At 36.6% G+C, this 16,594-nt stretch overlaps 1 long non-coding RNA gene across 2 annotated transcripts in view; it reads right to left on the reverse strand.

Annotated features, from left to right (window-relative positions):
• Nucleotides 1-1,262: 1,262 nt before the first annotated feature.
• LOC107314463 overlaps nucleotides 1,263-16,594 on the reverse strand; it is a 37,808-nt gene continuing 22,476 nt past the window's right edge. Inside the window, exons 2-5 of one of the 2 annotated variants that reach the window (XR_004307565.1) lie at nucleotides 11,342-11,400; nucleotides 4,879-5,015; nucleotides 2,531-2,674; nucleotides 1,263-2,149 (exon numbers count right to left, since the gene is read on the reverse strand). This is a non-coding gene — a long non-coding RNA (uncharacterized LOC107314463). Of the gene's footprint in view, nucleotides 2,675-4,878; nucleotides 5,016-11,341; nucleotides 11,401-16,594 lie in introns of both variants that reach the window. The other variant, XR_004307564.1, reaches the window with a different exon arrangement.

Consider the following 16,594-nt stretch of genomic DNA (forward strand, 5'->3'; position numbering starts at 1 on the left):
TACTTGGCAGCATGCCTGCTGTTCTGAACCCAGCTGTGTGGATTTTGTTCCCAGTCAGTGCTGCTGCACAAAAATAAGTTGGAAATCTGGTCATTACCTACCATATATGTAACTTTTTTCTTTTTTAACCTATTTTATCAGCTATCTCAGTAACTAATTAAACCTAAGAAACTTACACTTCCTTTATTTTAATGGTGGATTGGGTTCTTATGGGAAGAAGCCAAGGCACACAATGAAGATAAAGATATCAACAGCTATGAAGCTATCTGTTTGGCAAGAGGTCTGAAAAGGGGTTGATTCTGCTCAACCCTTTTCTTTCTTCCTGTGTATAACCTGCACACCCCATAACCCACATGCTTTTAAATACTGATGCCTGACAAAAATCATACATTTGTTTTTTAAAGTAAAGAGTACTATTTAATTCAATGAATACATGTATGAGAACAATGTACCTGAACAGAATGAAGGGGAAAATGTTCAGTTTTTCATTTTGTTTTTCCTGAACATTCATTTAAATACATTTAAAAATGGGATTACTATAAAGTTATGTATATGTTTAATTTATCAGTGGGCTGGGAGTATCTGGAAATATCTGAAAAACAATTCTGAAAATATGCAAGCTCAAAACCTGTTTCTAATCCCTAAAAGAAAAAGCTTTTCATCTTTTTTCCCCCTCTGCTCTAATATCCATTCCTTGCTCAGTTACAACTACTTAACTTCCTCCCCAAGACACTTGCATCTTACAGACTCACGGATGCAAAAGATATTTATCACGTTCTTTTAAACACAAGGGGGCACCAACAAGCTAGTGGAGTGAGATACACGCTGCTCACATACAGTAAAGGAAACTGTTAAAACTCTTGATAGTTTTTCCAAGTGAGATGGGTGTCAAAAATAGAGGACAGCAATGCAGTGCTTTATCAGTCCTTCAGCTGAAGGCATCTGAAAAGCAAATCTTTTGCATGCGCATGTTATATTGCCCCTTTTTCTTCCTCCAACTAGAAAGTGGAAGGTGGAACGCTGCTTCCTTTGTTTCATAAAGAGGCGATTGAGCTTCTAAGAAGAAAAATATACCAACCCTCCCCACCCCCAAAATGTAAGGTTGAGACAAAAAAAAAAAAAAACAAACAAAAAAACCCGATTAGCTTTACACACATACACACATACAAATATGAATATAGAAACGTTAATGGTGTGTGTGTTATTCAAATTTCCTGCCTCTTTTTTTTTTTTTTTTATTTTTATTATTTGTGTTTGCTCTCTAAAACTAAGCAAAAAGGTCTCGAAATACCAATTGTAGGATAATCTCATCTACTTAAATGCACCCATCTGCACATACAAAGGAGAGGAATTTGCCCCAGTGTGGAAAGTGAGCATGAGACTCTACGCAATGCAAATCCTGAGAGCAGGGCTGTGGTGAGACAAAGGGGGCAATCTAAGACCCAAGTGCTCGCATTTCTAACTGCTGAATTTCTGCCCTGCTTTTTCAGCCCCACTGAAAGGTTCCATGTGAGGTCATAAGGTTACACATGTGAAAGATCAGTTGATACTCATTTTTCAACTGTTGCCCATAAAAGATAGCTAAATTCAAAAGAACGTGATGTTTCAGTGCAGTGAGTGAGAGTTCAGTGAATGGTACTGACAGAGCACTATTCTTTCTTTTTCATTAATCTTTTCCCTGACTTCCGACATTGGGGCTTTCCTCCCTCGCTGTTTCCTGTTTTAGGTGCACACTCATTCTTCCTAGAATGAATTTGTAAGTTCTTCTCTTCTCATTCTCAAGGTAATCAATGAACTAGCCTTTCCATCTCCCCAGCATAAACAGAAGTAGAACTCGTCTCCAAAGAAATTTCTTCTTTGTAGGTGAACTTGAGGTCTCAGAGCAAGCTCCCTTATCTAGCAACTCGTTCAGACAGGACTATCAATTCAGCATGTAACAGCCACGAGGAGGAAATATGATTTTTTGCAAGAGACAACATGTTTTCATTCATTGGTTTTAAATCACAGCTGAGCCCTGCAGATTCCTTCATAAAGTTAAAATGGATTAGTAGTGTAGTCATACCATACCTAGGATGATCATACCATTCAAATGACGATGATCCAATCATGAAAATCTTCAACTTCTGTTATTCTGCCTGGGAAAATGATTCTACAATGACACAGATCTCATTGTTAAGATTTTCCTGATAATTTACCATGTTTTTACCTGCACAGAATTGTTTTCCCTATTCATGCTGTTCAGATAGCTTGAAAACTACCTGTTCACTCTTGTGTTCGTCTGCCTGCCACGTTTTGGATGGATTTATGGGTGGATTGCAACTCAAGACTTCTTCAGGTGGAACAACCTGCACTTTCAAATCATCTACCCTCAAACCAGGTCACTGCTGGGTTTGAGATTCTACACCAGAATTCCCTCTGCATTAGCTGCATGCACGTATAACCTTGATGCAGTGTAATCAGAGATGTTAGGTTTCTTTGCCCAGATAACCTCCACTTTGTAGACTCGCAATTATTTTTTCTTATTTCTCACCTGCTTCTTGTAGGTAGAACTGCTGATCAGTTACTCCAGAGAATAAGCTGAGAAAGCTCTTCGGCTTCGTAAATGTTGATCTCCTGAAAAGAGGGTATAATGTATTCTTCAAGCTCAGAAGTGTCCGCTGACCTAAAAGTGATTCTTTGGATAAAACACAAAAAAATGAGTCAAGAGATGAGAGACCTTTTCACACTATTCCTTGTGCATCTGAATCAGCTAACTTGTGCTTCAATTCTCATGTATAAATGTGTGGACATTACTGACAATAGGCTCAGTTACTGGGCAAAAAAGACCATACTCCAGCAATCTTGAGACTGAAGCTCTGCTTTTCTGACTTTAACAGCACTCGTTTCCAACCTCTCTTTGCAGCCTCTTAAATCTGGGAAGACTCAGGTTTAAAAGACTTAGTAGGTGTGCTAGAGGGTCTTTTTGATCAGTCACTTATTCTGAGCTGGTTGGTGGGATAAAGAGGATGAGAAGAGCAGGTCAGTTTAGGAGCATCCAACTGTTGCCTAAACTGTATTTTTCACCCTCTTTAAAACTCAATTCTGAAAAATATCAGTGGTTTTGCTTCCATTATGCTATATGTCTCCAATTGAGTTTAGGAGGGTTGCTTGTTTTGTGGTTGCTAGAAGCAGTGTTGACTCCTCTACTTGAAAAAAATCCTTTTTTTCTTGTGCTGAACTGCATAGAATCTCTTCAAACAGAACTGTTCCCATGTTACACTGCTGGGATATTTGGCGATCAGCTCACTTACCACAGTGCCAACTGAACATCATCTGGTGCTTTTGTTCAGGGCTTCAGTAATCTATACTTGTGGACATCTTGATCTTTTACTCTTGCTTTTCAACAGTCATCATTTTTTGTTGTTTTCATGTTTACCTTCCCATAGATAAACTTCTGATTCTTTTTGCTTTCTTTTCCTTTGTGTTTTCCCTCTTTTATCTACAGATATTTCACATATGTGTAGCCTAGACTTCTCAGATACCATAGATAGATGCCTTACTTTAAACGTTATTGAAGCATCCATCTCTGCAGTGTTTCCAAACAGTATACAATACATGTGACAACACCAGGGAAGCTAGCCAAGGACACCAGAGCAAAAAGTGTCCTGGAATTTTTAACATCCACATGAAGCATCTGTTTCTCATCAATGCATGGTAGTTCACAGATTTTCCTCAGACAGATGAACCAACCCTTTGGGGATCTGAACACACTGTTTCAGGGAAGCGAGCTAGTCCATAGATGATAAGGAAATTATATCATAATTACTGTTCCACATGGGTAACTTTCAGTGGCAATACTGGCGTAGGCCAACCTAGTATACTGCTGATTCACTTCTCCTGTACTATGATTCCACAGGCTCTTGAGAAACAACAAGTTAAATGAGAAAAAAAAAAAAAAAAAAAAAGCTTTTATTTCATTCTCATGTGAATAAGTACCTCAAACCATTTCACAACAAGCAGCACACGTGGTCTGGAAGGAGAAGGAGCCCTACCTATCCTAGCCATGATACTAAATGTGGCATTAGGGCCAGAACAGCATTCTGTCATGGATAAGTTACTAAATGCCCTACTGTGAATACTGAAGTTTCTAACATCTTGGATGTCAGGTTTGATAAAATTTCAGTTCAGAGAGATGCAAACTTCATAAACTTTATTTTATTTGCTACGTCAGCCATGCCATGTAACATTTTAATCAACCAGAATGAAATAAACTCTTCTTTCCATAACATGGGGCTTTCCTTAGATGGGAAATTCTATTGCTAATCAAGTAGAAACAAATTTAAATGATGTCAGCAAACTAGTTTTTCTTTCTTTTTATTTATATTTCCACCGAGACAATTGAACAAATGGAAATAAGCTCCTGATGTGATAAAGATCATGCTGACAAACTAAAGTACCTTCACTTTGCCAACCTTGTTCGGTACAGATTTGCTGCAGATTTCCCAACTTGTATATTGAATTTGTATTGATGGCAAAAGGAACCCTGACCTGCAGAACTGAATTTTATTCATGAGCTCTACAGAGGTAGTCTAAAAGGAATGTGTTTCTTCAATGCATTTGATATGTGCAAAACTCAGATAAACTGGATTCTAAAACATAACAGGGAACTTAAATAAAACAAAAAAAACTGAATGTAGAAAGTACACAAAGCTCTTGCAGGTTATACACAAGTGTAAAGTTACCCCTTCCCACTCCCACACTCTGTATTTGGCACCAAGATATGTAAGTCGGTGCCCATGACAGAGGCAATATTTGCCTTCTTTTGAAGCGTCTCTGTTCACATCATGCTAGAAACAAAATAAAATAGTAATAAATGTGTATTCCTTGCCTTTAACATACCTGGATGTGAAAAAAAGGAGGTGCTGGGGTAGTTCCATCATGCTGAGGATTCATAGCGTTGCCATTATTGAACATCACACACTCAGCTGATGAGAACAACCTGTACAGGCAGAACTATACCAACATCATCCTCAGTGCTGCAAAGATTTAAACATTATATTAGCTCTGATTTTTGCCAGGATTAAAGACAACACTTTCTCATTCAACAAGCGTATCATTTCCCTTATTTGGGTGAAGTGAAAAACTGCAGACAAGTTTTCTGTAGAGAATGTTATATGAACTAGTAGCAAGGAATAAAATCCCAAGGGTTTGGCATGAGTCTGATGCCAAGAACACTTACAGCAAAATTAAGGGATAATCAGCACCAGATAACACTAGCATCAAAACCAGGAGAGCCAGAAATAATTCTGCTATACAGTTAGTGAACTTGCAGAGTAAGAAAAGCACAGGAAAGAACATGTATAATAATAATGATAATAATAACTCTATGGCTTGTATCTGCCTCCTTTCCACTGCTATAATGAAATTAACTCCTGTTAAATCAATAAAGTTACAACGGTAAGTGGGAATAGTAACAGATGTTTGGTCATTAAGGAACTCTGTGATGATGCCTGAGGACTCAATGCTTAAGTTTTGATAGAAGTCTAAAGCAGTAGCTTGAGAGTCATCTACTGTTTACACGTTTTATTAGCAGTCATTTTATAATCAACACAATGTTATTGTGCCAGATGTGTATTTATAAATATCACCGGATTCACTACAGCACCAACTTTATTTATGTGATAAATATTGACTTGTTTGTCTTTGAAAATGATCTCTTTTGCCTGGGCCCCTTTAATTAGTTCCGCTTTCTGTCAGTCTCTGGAATTGATTTTTGTATGTTTACTCTTTCTGAACTGTCTGCACAGTCCTTGCACAAATGCCAGAACTTGGGTGATATGTTGCTCATCTCTGAAGCTTTGTTAAAGTGTTTTGAAAAGTGAAAAATTGAGGTTTCTATAAATCTGCCAGAGAATCACAGCCAGGTTCTTTTTTTTTTTTTTTTTTTTTTAAGAAGTTGAAGAAACTTGGAAATGGGCAGGAAAAGTTTAAATGTGTTTTCTTTAACAGTTTGAAACATCGTATTTCATGTTGCTATTATAAACAGTGAAATGCCCTATTCCCTTATTTGGTTAAAAAAGCAGACAAGCTATATGCAGCGGGTATTCTGCCTTAAAGACCCTTTTTACAACAATTATTAATTACAGTGCATGATAGTTGGCATACCACATTGATGCTACTGAGCTGAGAAGCCAAATATTGAAAGTTTCTGTTTGAAGGTTCAGTTCATAACCCTTCTGTTTGGATTAGAAGCGGTATGTTTGTGTGATTTTATTTTTTACTTTTTATTTTTTTTTTGCAAAAAGTCCAGTTTCCAATGTTTGATGGAAGTGATGTTATAACAAACTGTGTCTCCAAAATCATCTGAAAATGAACAGAAAATCAGTTAAATGCCAGTATTTCATGCACTTCTGGTTGATTTCTTTTTGGCAATGACGTGAATTTTACAGCTGAAAAGGTAGAAATCGGTTAGGCAATATTATATCCAACAAGCATTCCTTTCTGAGGTTTTTAAGCTTTGCAAGCAAGATTTCTATTCTTGTTAGGCAACATTCAATGACTGGAAGGCTATTCTGTATAAGAGTGTTGATACTATTTGCACCCAGGTGAGTTACCTGTTGCAATCTGTGCCTAAGCATTTGGAAGTTTTGCCCTGCACCACACTGTTCAGACAGGTATCACCACATACTTTCCTAGCACATTAATGGCATTTATTCAAGAAGAAGAGGCTGATCTCACATGTCAGTGCTTGCCTATATGCTGATTGTCAGGTTTGGTTTCTCAGGTCATTTAATTATGAAGTGTATGGATATTTTTATATAAATACACTGTAACTGTTTTAAATGGAATGAAAAACAACTGTGGAAGCTTAAGGCCAGAAAGCCCCAGTAAGCTCTTGCTCACCCAAGATTCTTCTAAGTATAAGGGGCAATAAAAACAGTCCACTAGCATGACACTCCCTGGGTTTTATAGCACAATAAGGTATTTTGTTTAAAAATAGGACTCTGTCTGTACAAATACAATGTGAAAGTACACAGCCACCTTCAGATCACTGCACAAAGGCACTGGCAGCTGAGCTTTACTCCTTTATATTCACCATTCACAGAAGATTTGGGATCATGACAAAGACCATCTAGAATATAGTCACTCTGGCAGTCAGTATCTTCCCCACAAACCTCTAAGTATTTGATCACATTTGCCAGTATGTCAAATGCTTGGTGTTATCTGTAAGTTTCTGTATCATTTCCAGGCAAGTAATTCAAGATAGCTAAGAAAATGCAACAACCTTAATTCTGAAAAATTCCAATTTAACATTGTTTTGCCAAGTTCATTTTCATAAATCAAAGGGAGTTCAGCATAATTTGCTTTAGTTGCTCCTGTTTTATCATGACTGAAAGCAAACAAGTCTCTAACAAATAAACCTCCAGATTATCTGACTATTCATGCTACTTTGAATACTAAATTCTGAGTTAAACTCTAACATTAAAGCCAGTTTTATTTGAGAATGATTTTCAGGTTTGATTCTGAAAATTATGCTCACAGTAATAATTTGATGTGGTGGACAGCAGAATATTCAAATCCAGACACAAGCCTGCAATGCGGGAGCATATTTTTCCTGGATGTGTTCCTATCACACAGTTTTATCCACATTGCTTGTCTAAGGCTCTTACAGCCTCTAGCTTGCACAACGGGACAGGGAATCACTCTTCATCTAAAAGCAGATTTTACTATTCATTATTTTTGTCAAATCTGAATAGGCAGTACAACTGAAATATGAGCTAGCACCTGTTTGTGCCTTGCACATAATCAGCAGAATGATCCATATATGCTTCACATTAATGGGTTCCCAGGGGTTAATGAAATTAAGAAACATCAACAAAAATAGACTGGTAAATCTGTTGTTTCTTGTGAGAGTGGGCAATTATTACTTAATGCAGTCACATTCCTAGATTTCAGACTGATATTGTAAGATCTGCGGAGGAAACAAAATACCCATAGCAACCCACTCCATGTGATACAAGCTGTTACAGTCACACCTGTAACTGAGAAAAATTACAACTGAAATTCAGTGGAGTGAATAAACCTTTTAGATAAAACTCAGGTACTCCCAAAACTCACATCATACTCTCAATTACATCCACAATCTGGGGCTGTTTTCCAAGATAGATTTACTCAGCACCTGTCTCAGTATGCAAAAGCCAGACCTCAAAATAGAAATCTAATCAGATTAAGCAGATAGCTCTTTCCCTTGCTTTGGATTATATTTATCCAACAATATGTTTTTAATTAATTTTTTTTTTTTTAAAATATATTATATAAACTGTCTCAGAACTAGTGGAGAAGGCAGTGGTAGAATGGAAAGTTATCAGATGAGAAGAACTAGCAAAGAACTCTGAATGAATTTTGTCAGCAGTGTTTTTGGCTTCTGAGAATCTGAAGGGTCTTGTTTCTGGGATGTCAATTCACAGTGGGGGAGTTACCAAAAATAAAACAATTTAAGAACAAATATAAATCCTATCTAGTTTAGAAGAGCTCGTCATAGGGTAACAGTTTCCCACAGACTTGAATATAGTTAGTGCAATGGTCCTTCTAAGGACATTTCCGTTCTGGAGGAATCCCCCTTCAAAACCAATATGTTATTACAGAGTCACTATCTCCAGCTGCCAAGAAGAGTCCTATGAGAAAATGACTACCCTGACATTTCCTTCTGAGGTCTCTTCTTTCTCATTTTCCTTCTGCTTGGGAGTGTTAATCAGTGACAACAGTGTCATTCAGCACACAATAGACTGGTCTAGCATACAGAAATATGTTTTTCCCAAAGGCTATTATATTGCATTCATTACTGCTTTAGAGGAACACCTTTCTGCAGCAATTAAGCAACATGATTAACATCTGCCATATACTTATTTTCATATCTTCCTCCCAGTGGAATAACAGTGCACAGCAGGGCAGACTCTATAGTATGCACACATACAGACATGCATATAGAAGCATACAGAGCTATATATGCAAATTAGAGCAAGATTGACAGCCAAGGTAATGTTTCCTGTACTTTGGAAGATCATAACATTTAGGATGGCCACCATCTCTTTGGTAATTTAATGAACTGGAGTGATATATGAAGAATCCTCGCTGACCAGAAAGGTCAGTGTTTCTCTCAGAGAAGCCCACCAAGGAAGACCATCTACATCACCCTAGGTAAGGATGTTACTGTTCGTTGGACAGAGAGTGGCTATAAGAGTTACTCTTAAGAGTCCAGGAGTATTCCTTTTCAATACAAACTACAGGTTAAGGTAAGACTCTTAAACAACTGCATTAAAAACACTGCTTGCTCATTTTCATGAGTTCTGTCAAATTCAGATGTGTTGTACTTTGATGACGTCCAGGTTGCAGGAAACTGCATACGAAAATCTTGCATTACAGTTTAACTAGGTCCGAATTAAAGAAATTGAATTTATACAAAATGGTTCTTAAATGTGTTCATTATTTAGAATGAGGATAAGAAACTTGGCCTTTTTTGTTCACAGATCACTTGAGATTCTTATTCTTGTCTCAGAGTCTTGGTCCATGGAAGTTTCCATATCTCGAGTCTCAAAGGGATCTTAAGAGCACAGCAAAACTTGGAGGAAAAAGGAATAAGTGTAGTACTCACAGGACCCACTTTCTGTTATTCACGTAATATATGACCTTTATTATCTCTATGCCAGTATCTTTTTCTATTCCTGGTTTTCTCAGATAGTACCTTCTGAGCCTGGCAGACAAATTAGCTTTAGAATTCTAAACTGAATTCAGATTTGTGAACTTCAATAACTTCACTGAACTTTTTAGTAAGTTTACACCTTTTGATAGTGATAAACACTAGAACTAGAAGAACTCAATCTATTTTCATATTTTGCTATCAGAACTTCATACAGCTGGGATTTGTGCTTTAAATCAAATACAGCTGGAACGCTCCTTTATTCTAGTCAATCACTTGCCTAAGCCCAAATCTTACGAAGTTAAAATGCATTAGTTTTGGCAGAACTGTTGCCCAAGCACAGATTCCTGTGCTTAGTTCTTTTTCAGTCTTAAAGTTAGAAGCATCATTATTGCACACATACCTATGGAGCCAGAGTGAGATGCTAGCATGGTGTCTTTTCAGAAATAATCCTGTAAATAAGTATTTACACCAGTTAATCCTATTGCTCATATTCGTGACTTGGGGTTCTAACAAATCTAATAACAAACTGCTATATAAGAAAATTAAATTGAAGTTTAGGTGGCAGTTATTGTTCCTACTTCTCTGTATTTATTCTGTTTTTAAAATTGCCCTTCTTTTCCCACTGCAAAGTCTCCTTTTAAGAGCATTTCCCTAAGGAAATGAGAATGTGTATCTACATAATTTAAAAAGAACTGAACATAACTGTGTTTTGGAAATTTTTTAATCTGATGATGAGCCACAGTCCTTCTTACTATGCTGCAGACGCCATACCAAAACAAACAAGGTATTTGCTAACACTCTTTGCTCTCCAAGTGGATTTGCACTCTTCAGAGGAGTAATGTATAAACATTGGAAAGCATAAACAGAGGATACAGACTCCTTAGGTGAGAGTCTACAGATTTCAGCTGAGTCACAGCAGGAATAAATTTACAAGGAGAGGCTGCGCTCATTTTCTTTCTGAGGGCATCTGAGAACTTCCCAATAACTACTCTTCCAAAAGAGCAGCAGGAAGGCAGTTGGAGACATAAGTTTAACTTATTTCACATATAAACAACTCCGCATTGTCATTTTCACTCTTTATAGGCGGTAACTGTTCAACATACAAACAATGAAGAGAGAAAGAAAAAAATTTGTATTTCCAGATAGCCATTCTTAATCTTAAAATTGTGAATTACAGACATCTTTGGGTTCAAAAGGAAACTTTTTAAAAATAAGGTTTGCTATTAAAATGGAATAAACTTTTCACTAGAATGAAGACAGAATTTTGGTGTGGCAAAGAATATGTACACTTTCAGAAGTCAAAGTCATCACCAGAAAAGATTGACCTATCTTTACGTAAAGAGAAAAGCTGTAATGAAGTCTTTATATTGCTCAGCAGACAGCCGAGCCTCATTTTATTGTAACATAAACCAGTGTCAACAAAAATTTGGACACCTCTTTCAGTCTTGTAAAGTAATAGGGAAGTTAGTTTTCTGCTTCCGGAGAAAAAATATTTCATACATTTTAAACCAAAATGAAGATATAAGGCATTTTGTTAAAAGGGGAATGTTGGATACACAAGACTGGTAAATTACAGTTTTGACAACAGATACATGGTAAGCAGCTGAGGTACAACATCCTTGATAATAATCTTAGTTCACTGAATATGATGAGGCACTTTACCTTAAAAGAAGAGACCATGACCAAGAGGGAACAGGATCTGCTTCTTGGCTGCACCGTAGCTAGTGAGAAAAGGATCATCTTCAGTATAATATGAAACACAGATCTTGGGTCAATCATTGACAAAGTGATTTTTGGCAGATTTCATAATTAATATTACCATTCTTTAAACTTCATGTAATAATTTGATGAGGAGATGTGGGAGAAAAAAATGCAAAAATAAATAAATAATAATAATAAATCCACGTTAAAGATACTGAATTGATAAAGAAACATACATATGGCTAAGATTGCTATTGGAAAACATTCATCCAATCTGTCAAATATCCAAAGCATTCCCTTTGCTGATACGCTTGGAAGTGTTTCAAGCCAATAGTCCTTGGAAAGACTTCCTGAAAGCTGAGCATTCAAGCTGACATGGCAGTACTAATCAGGTAGCTAGCTGAGAGGTATAGGACAGCAGAAGAAGGAACCAGAAGAAATGAGAACCAGCAGAATTTGGATTCATTTTCTGGGTATGACATGATATTTGTAAAGCAAGATAAACCCCATGTCTCAGTTTTTCCTTATCTATATATGGGCACCAATATGCATGTATAGCATCCCTCTGATTGCTGGACAAGGAAATATCATCAGGAAACATGTGTAGAAACTATTTTACCATAGTCAAATCCCTTCACAAATGTTAAATGCTTCTGCATTTGAATTACTATACAGACATGCTTTTTGTACTTGATTTCCCTACCTGTGGTATATCCTTTCTGCTTAAAGACAGTAACACGTATATTTTATCCCACTTTCCCACCCACCCATTACTATTTTAGATAATGTGGATAGATAAAAATGTTTGTATACCTTTGGGCACATCACAGGCTATAATTTCTCCTACTTAAAAAAAAAAAAAACTAAATTATTCGTAAATTACTTTTTTTTCTTTATTCTTTTAATAATTAAATCCTCTAATGTGAGCACTAAGCATACAGGTAGTATGCTATTCATTCTTAATAAAATATATTCAGTTCTGATAAAGACCGTTTTCATCATACCTTGTCTGCTTAAGGCTCTTTCTAGCATAAGATATTTGCTGTAAGTTATTGACATTTCTGGAAATCTTACTCTGTAATTCAAGCTGTCTCTTGACACTGTCATGATCTAAATTGTATTTAATCATGATTACTGGTAATTACATCAAAAAAATCCTGCAGAATTTCTCCTGTAGCAAGTATTGTCCCAGAAAGAGTAAATTGAAGACAAATGTTTATTTTATCTATAAAAACACCAGGAAACTCTTCCCTCTCAAAGTTTTCTGTAGGCTTAGCTGCTACACTGAATCAAAAACCATCTTTTGGAACTTATGCAGCACATACATGTCTGAATGCTCCTGCATTGACACTTTAAGTACCCGGAAGTTGCCAGCTTAAATATTCTTTTAAAGTAGGTTTTCCTAGATGAAACAAGCTTTCTTCCTTCAGGATGGCCTTACCCACTTCATTTTATCCCTACATCCTAGGTGGCTCTAACAAGTGGAGCTCCATACTGGCACTCCCTTATGGCACATCAAGGTGTGCATGTTAAAGAGAGAAGGTAGATTTGTACGGTAACTTGATGCTGTGTCTGCAGCCTAGCTTGGCACAGATTTCATACAAATCTGACCAAGTTCCAGAATGCCCACAAGACCTGCCTTGTTTTCTTCAGAATATACTACTGTTTTTATTAAAGCTAAGGAGAGATTGATTGGTTGGTTGATCTTCAAGATCAGGCAAAGCTACCTAGTTACTATGCAGTGTTTTCATTGCTGAAGCACCTCCTGTATAGTGGCTTTAAAACCCAGCTAACTCCAACTGATCGCAAATGAATGTTAGTCATGTAATACCAACAGATGGGAAACATTTCAACACCTATTATTAATAAGAACAGCATTTATAAAATATACTGGGAATATAGAGTCACGACTTTTTTTCCTGGCTTACTATTGAATAATTCCAAGAAAATGTAAGTTACTAAAACCCTCCAAAGATGGCTAACTCCTATTCACAGTTCTCTCTGTATAAAGAACAAATAGAATGAGTCTATTGTAACATTGCTCAAATGTAAATGCAGTTCTGGATAAAAAAAGATTTACCACAGTTTCTATTTTGATTATTTCAGAAAAATACTTCCTTTCAACCTCTCCATTTTTTGAGTCTACATGCAAATTACCACCATAAAACACATCGATAATGAGTAACTTAAATAGATCTAGCATCATTCACTTCATACTTGTCTGAATAACTCTTCCAAGGAATTCACACTGCAGGTCCCGTGGGACTTCCCCATCATATTGACATTTCCTCACCAGACTGGGACAGAAGCACTGCACTAAATGTTCTTGTGCTACTTACAGCCATAGACTTTGGCTGACACCACGCAGATATCATGCACATAGGGATCAGTAAAAGACTCACAACCATGTTTATCTTTCATAATTATTAACTTAATCACTTCATAGAGTAAGCTCATATTCATCAAGTGTAACATGCTTAGCTAAAAAGTGTCCTTTCCAAATACTATTTTGGTAGCAATCACAATTTCTTCATAACATTCAAAATGTTTTCCCTGTTTCTGAATTGGAAAATGCTTTGTACTGGTATGTTTGCACTATGAACTCAAGCACCAAATTAAATCAAATATACGTTTATTTACTACTGTAAACATTAAAAAAAAAAAGAGGGAAAGTGTTAGCACCATGGATGCTAACATCAAAATACATCAATCTAAATGAACCCTGCTCAGAGCTTGGAGCTTTTGTTATTTCTCCAAAGAAATCTATTGAGAAAACAGGATACTATTTGCATAATGTATCAAAATGACTGTTGGTTTTCCTTCGTGAAGGCACAACAAACTTCCTGAGACAGATAATATCCTAGCAACTCTTTGTGGTAACTGAAACACCATTACAGCAACAGAAATATTTACAGTATGTTTTTATGGCACATTAAGTCTCAGCTATTAAAAAAGCTGAAGGAATTGTTCTGTATTTCTAAAAATGGATACTAAGAGTAAACCCTTAGAAATATGCAGTTTAGAATCCAATAGTTTCTTTTTGTTAGAAGCAGTGTGAATCTGGAGGAATATTTTTAAGAGACATGATAGTTCCTGTCATTATATTTTGGTCAGTACTTTTAATACATTTTCAGTAGTACTGTAATTTTCTGTTAGAAAATGCTTAGAGAGGTTAGAGTAAGACTAGCAATGTGGCAAAGTTCAGTTCCTACTAGGTAAATTATGTCATCAGTATATTCAAAAATATACAGCAAGAAAGTGGAAAAAGTCTTTAACATCTAAGTATTCATTTTCCAATTTCTCCCAAGCCTGATTTATTTAAGGATTTAAGAACAGCATCACTTATTATTCATAGCCTAAGTGTACAATTTATCAGATAACAAATTTCAAAATTAAGCCTGTACATAAATTAAGACCAAGTGTAGAAAACTGGCATGAACGCAAAGCTCTGAAATGAACAGTTAAAGAAGTGAGATAGCAAAAGGCCAGTTTCTGAACCACCTTTATCCTCTGAGGCAATTACTCATATGACCAGTTCCACCAGAACCCATGAGACTGCATGGGTGAGGAGCTTTCTGAGGTCTCTTGCTGAAGAAACTGCTTACTGTAGGAGTAAGGTTAGGTAAAAGCTTAGGTATCTCCTGAGCAATATTTGCTCATATTTATGCTTGATATCTTCCTTAATGTCTTGCCGCAGAAGGTAAATATGTAACCAGCCTGAAGTTGTTTTTTAAAGCTGTATTAAATGGTATACAAAACCAAACTGAAATGCAATATCCATGTGTATTTCATGAGATCAATTTCGTTTAGATGTAGATACGGCTACTTCATCATTTTTCTCATGTTTCAAAATGGATCAGAAAAACTTAAATGAAGAAGTCAGCCTCATTCACTATAAATGTTCTCACATATTTAACTGACTATAAATAGAGTATTTCTAAGATCTGATGATATCCCTTTAGAGAGCACCACATTAAGTACCCAGCATGGGAAATACTTATATAGTGATGCTTTTACAGCTTTCTCATTGAATGAATTAAAGCATTCATTTGCTTAATGATTCAAGTCAGGAAAATGCGTGTTCAAAGTATCCTGTATCCAGAGCATCCATCATTTTCTTAACCATAAACATATGCCAGTTGACCAATCCATTAAGTCACTTTGAAAACTATAGCTTTTGAATGACTAAAAGAAGTTGAATGTAGTTGTTGAGAGTGTTATAACCTAATTCTCCATTCTCTGACATACAGAAATCAAGAGCAAACACGCTGGCTTATGATTTTTAGCAAATGGAAAATAAAGCTCAGCGTGCTTAACTACCACTACAACCTGGATCTGTTAGAATTTGCAGAGTTTTCTTTGAATATGGGAATCTGTGGAGTTTTGTCTAATTTGTTTCATTAACATAGTCAGGAAACATGATATAGCACTTAGGAATATAAACACTCTGACTTCAGACAGTTTGTTGCTATATAAGTAAAAGGCCCTTTTCTCAAAGTCATGGCATACACAAAGATATTCTGCATAGCAGAGAAGGCCACCCACAAAGTTACGTGAATTTAATTTTTGATTCACATTCCTCTTCTTCCATAAAAGCCAAGGTGGGCCATGGCTGCTTTCCCATAAAGTGCTGAGAATGCTCAATTTGAGCCATTAGGACCTTGAACACAGAACATCTCCCCCAAACACCCCGATAAGATCCTCTTTTTGTACATACAGCAGAATAGCAAATTCCCCAGAGGAAGCATTCAGACCGAGGAAAATGTTACAAGGATGTTATCCTTCTGAATTTTAAGAGGAATTTCCTGGCTGGTTCCTAATGCCAACCAAAGGACCAGTTGTGGGAGATGCCACTACTGAAGAAAAGCATTTCGGCTCTTGGCACCTATGTTTTCCAGCTGCTAAGTATGCACTGTGTGTGGTCGGAGCCATTGGTTTCTCTTGTGCAGCAGACAAGAGACAGCAAGGGAGATAGCAGCAAGACAAAAGGGGGAGAGAGTCACAGAATGGAAGTTCTAATCTGAGACATGTGGAGCCAGATTCTCTGGGGATATAAATGTACTTGTCTCTGGTGATGTCAATTTATGATTTTGATGTCTTGTAAAAGTACATTTTAATGTCATCAAGAATGAAGGATCAAAATTAACCCCTGGAAGGAAATTACCATTGAGTGCATTCCTCGTTCTTCTACTTCCACATTAGGACAAGTGGAAA

Source organism: Coturnix japonica, chromosome 5, assembly GCF_001577835.2.
Source record: "Coturnix japonica isolate 7356 chromosome 5, Coturnix japonica 2.1, whole genome shotgun sequence".
Classification (NCBI taxonomy): Eukaryota; Metazoa; Chordata; class Aves; order Galliformes; family Phasianidae; genus Coturnix; species Coturnix japonica.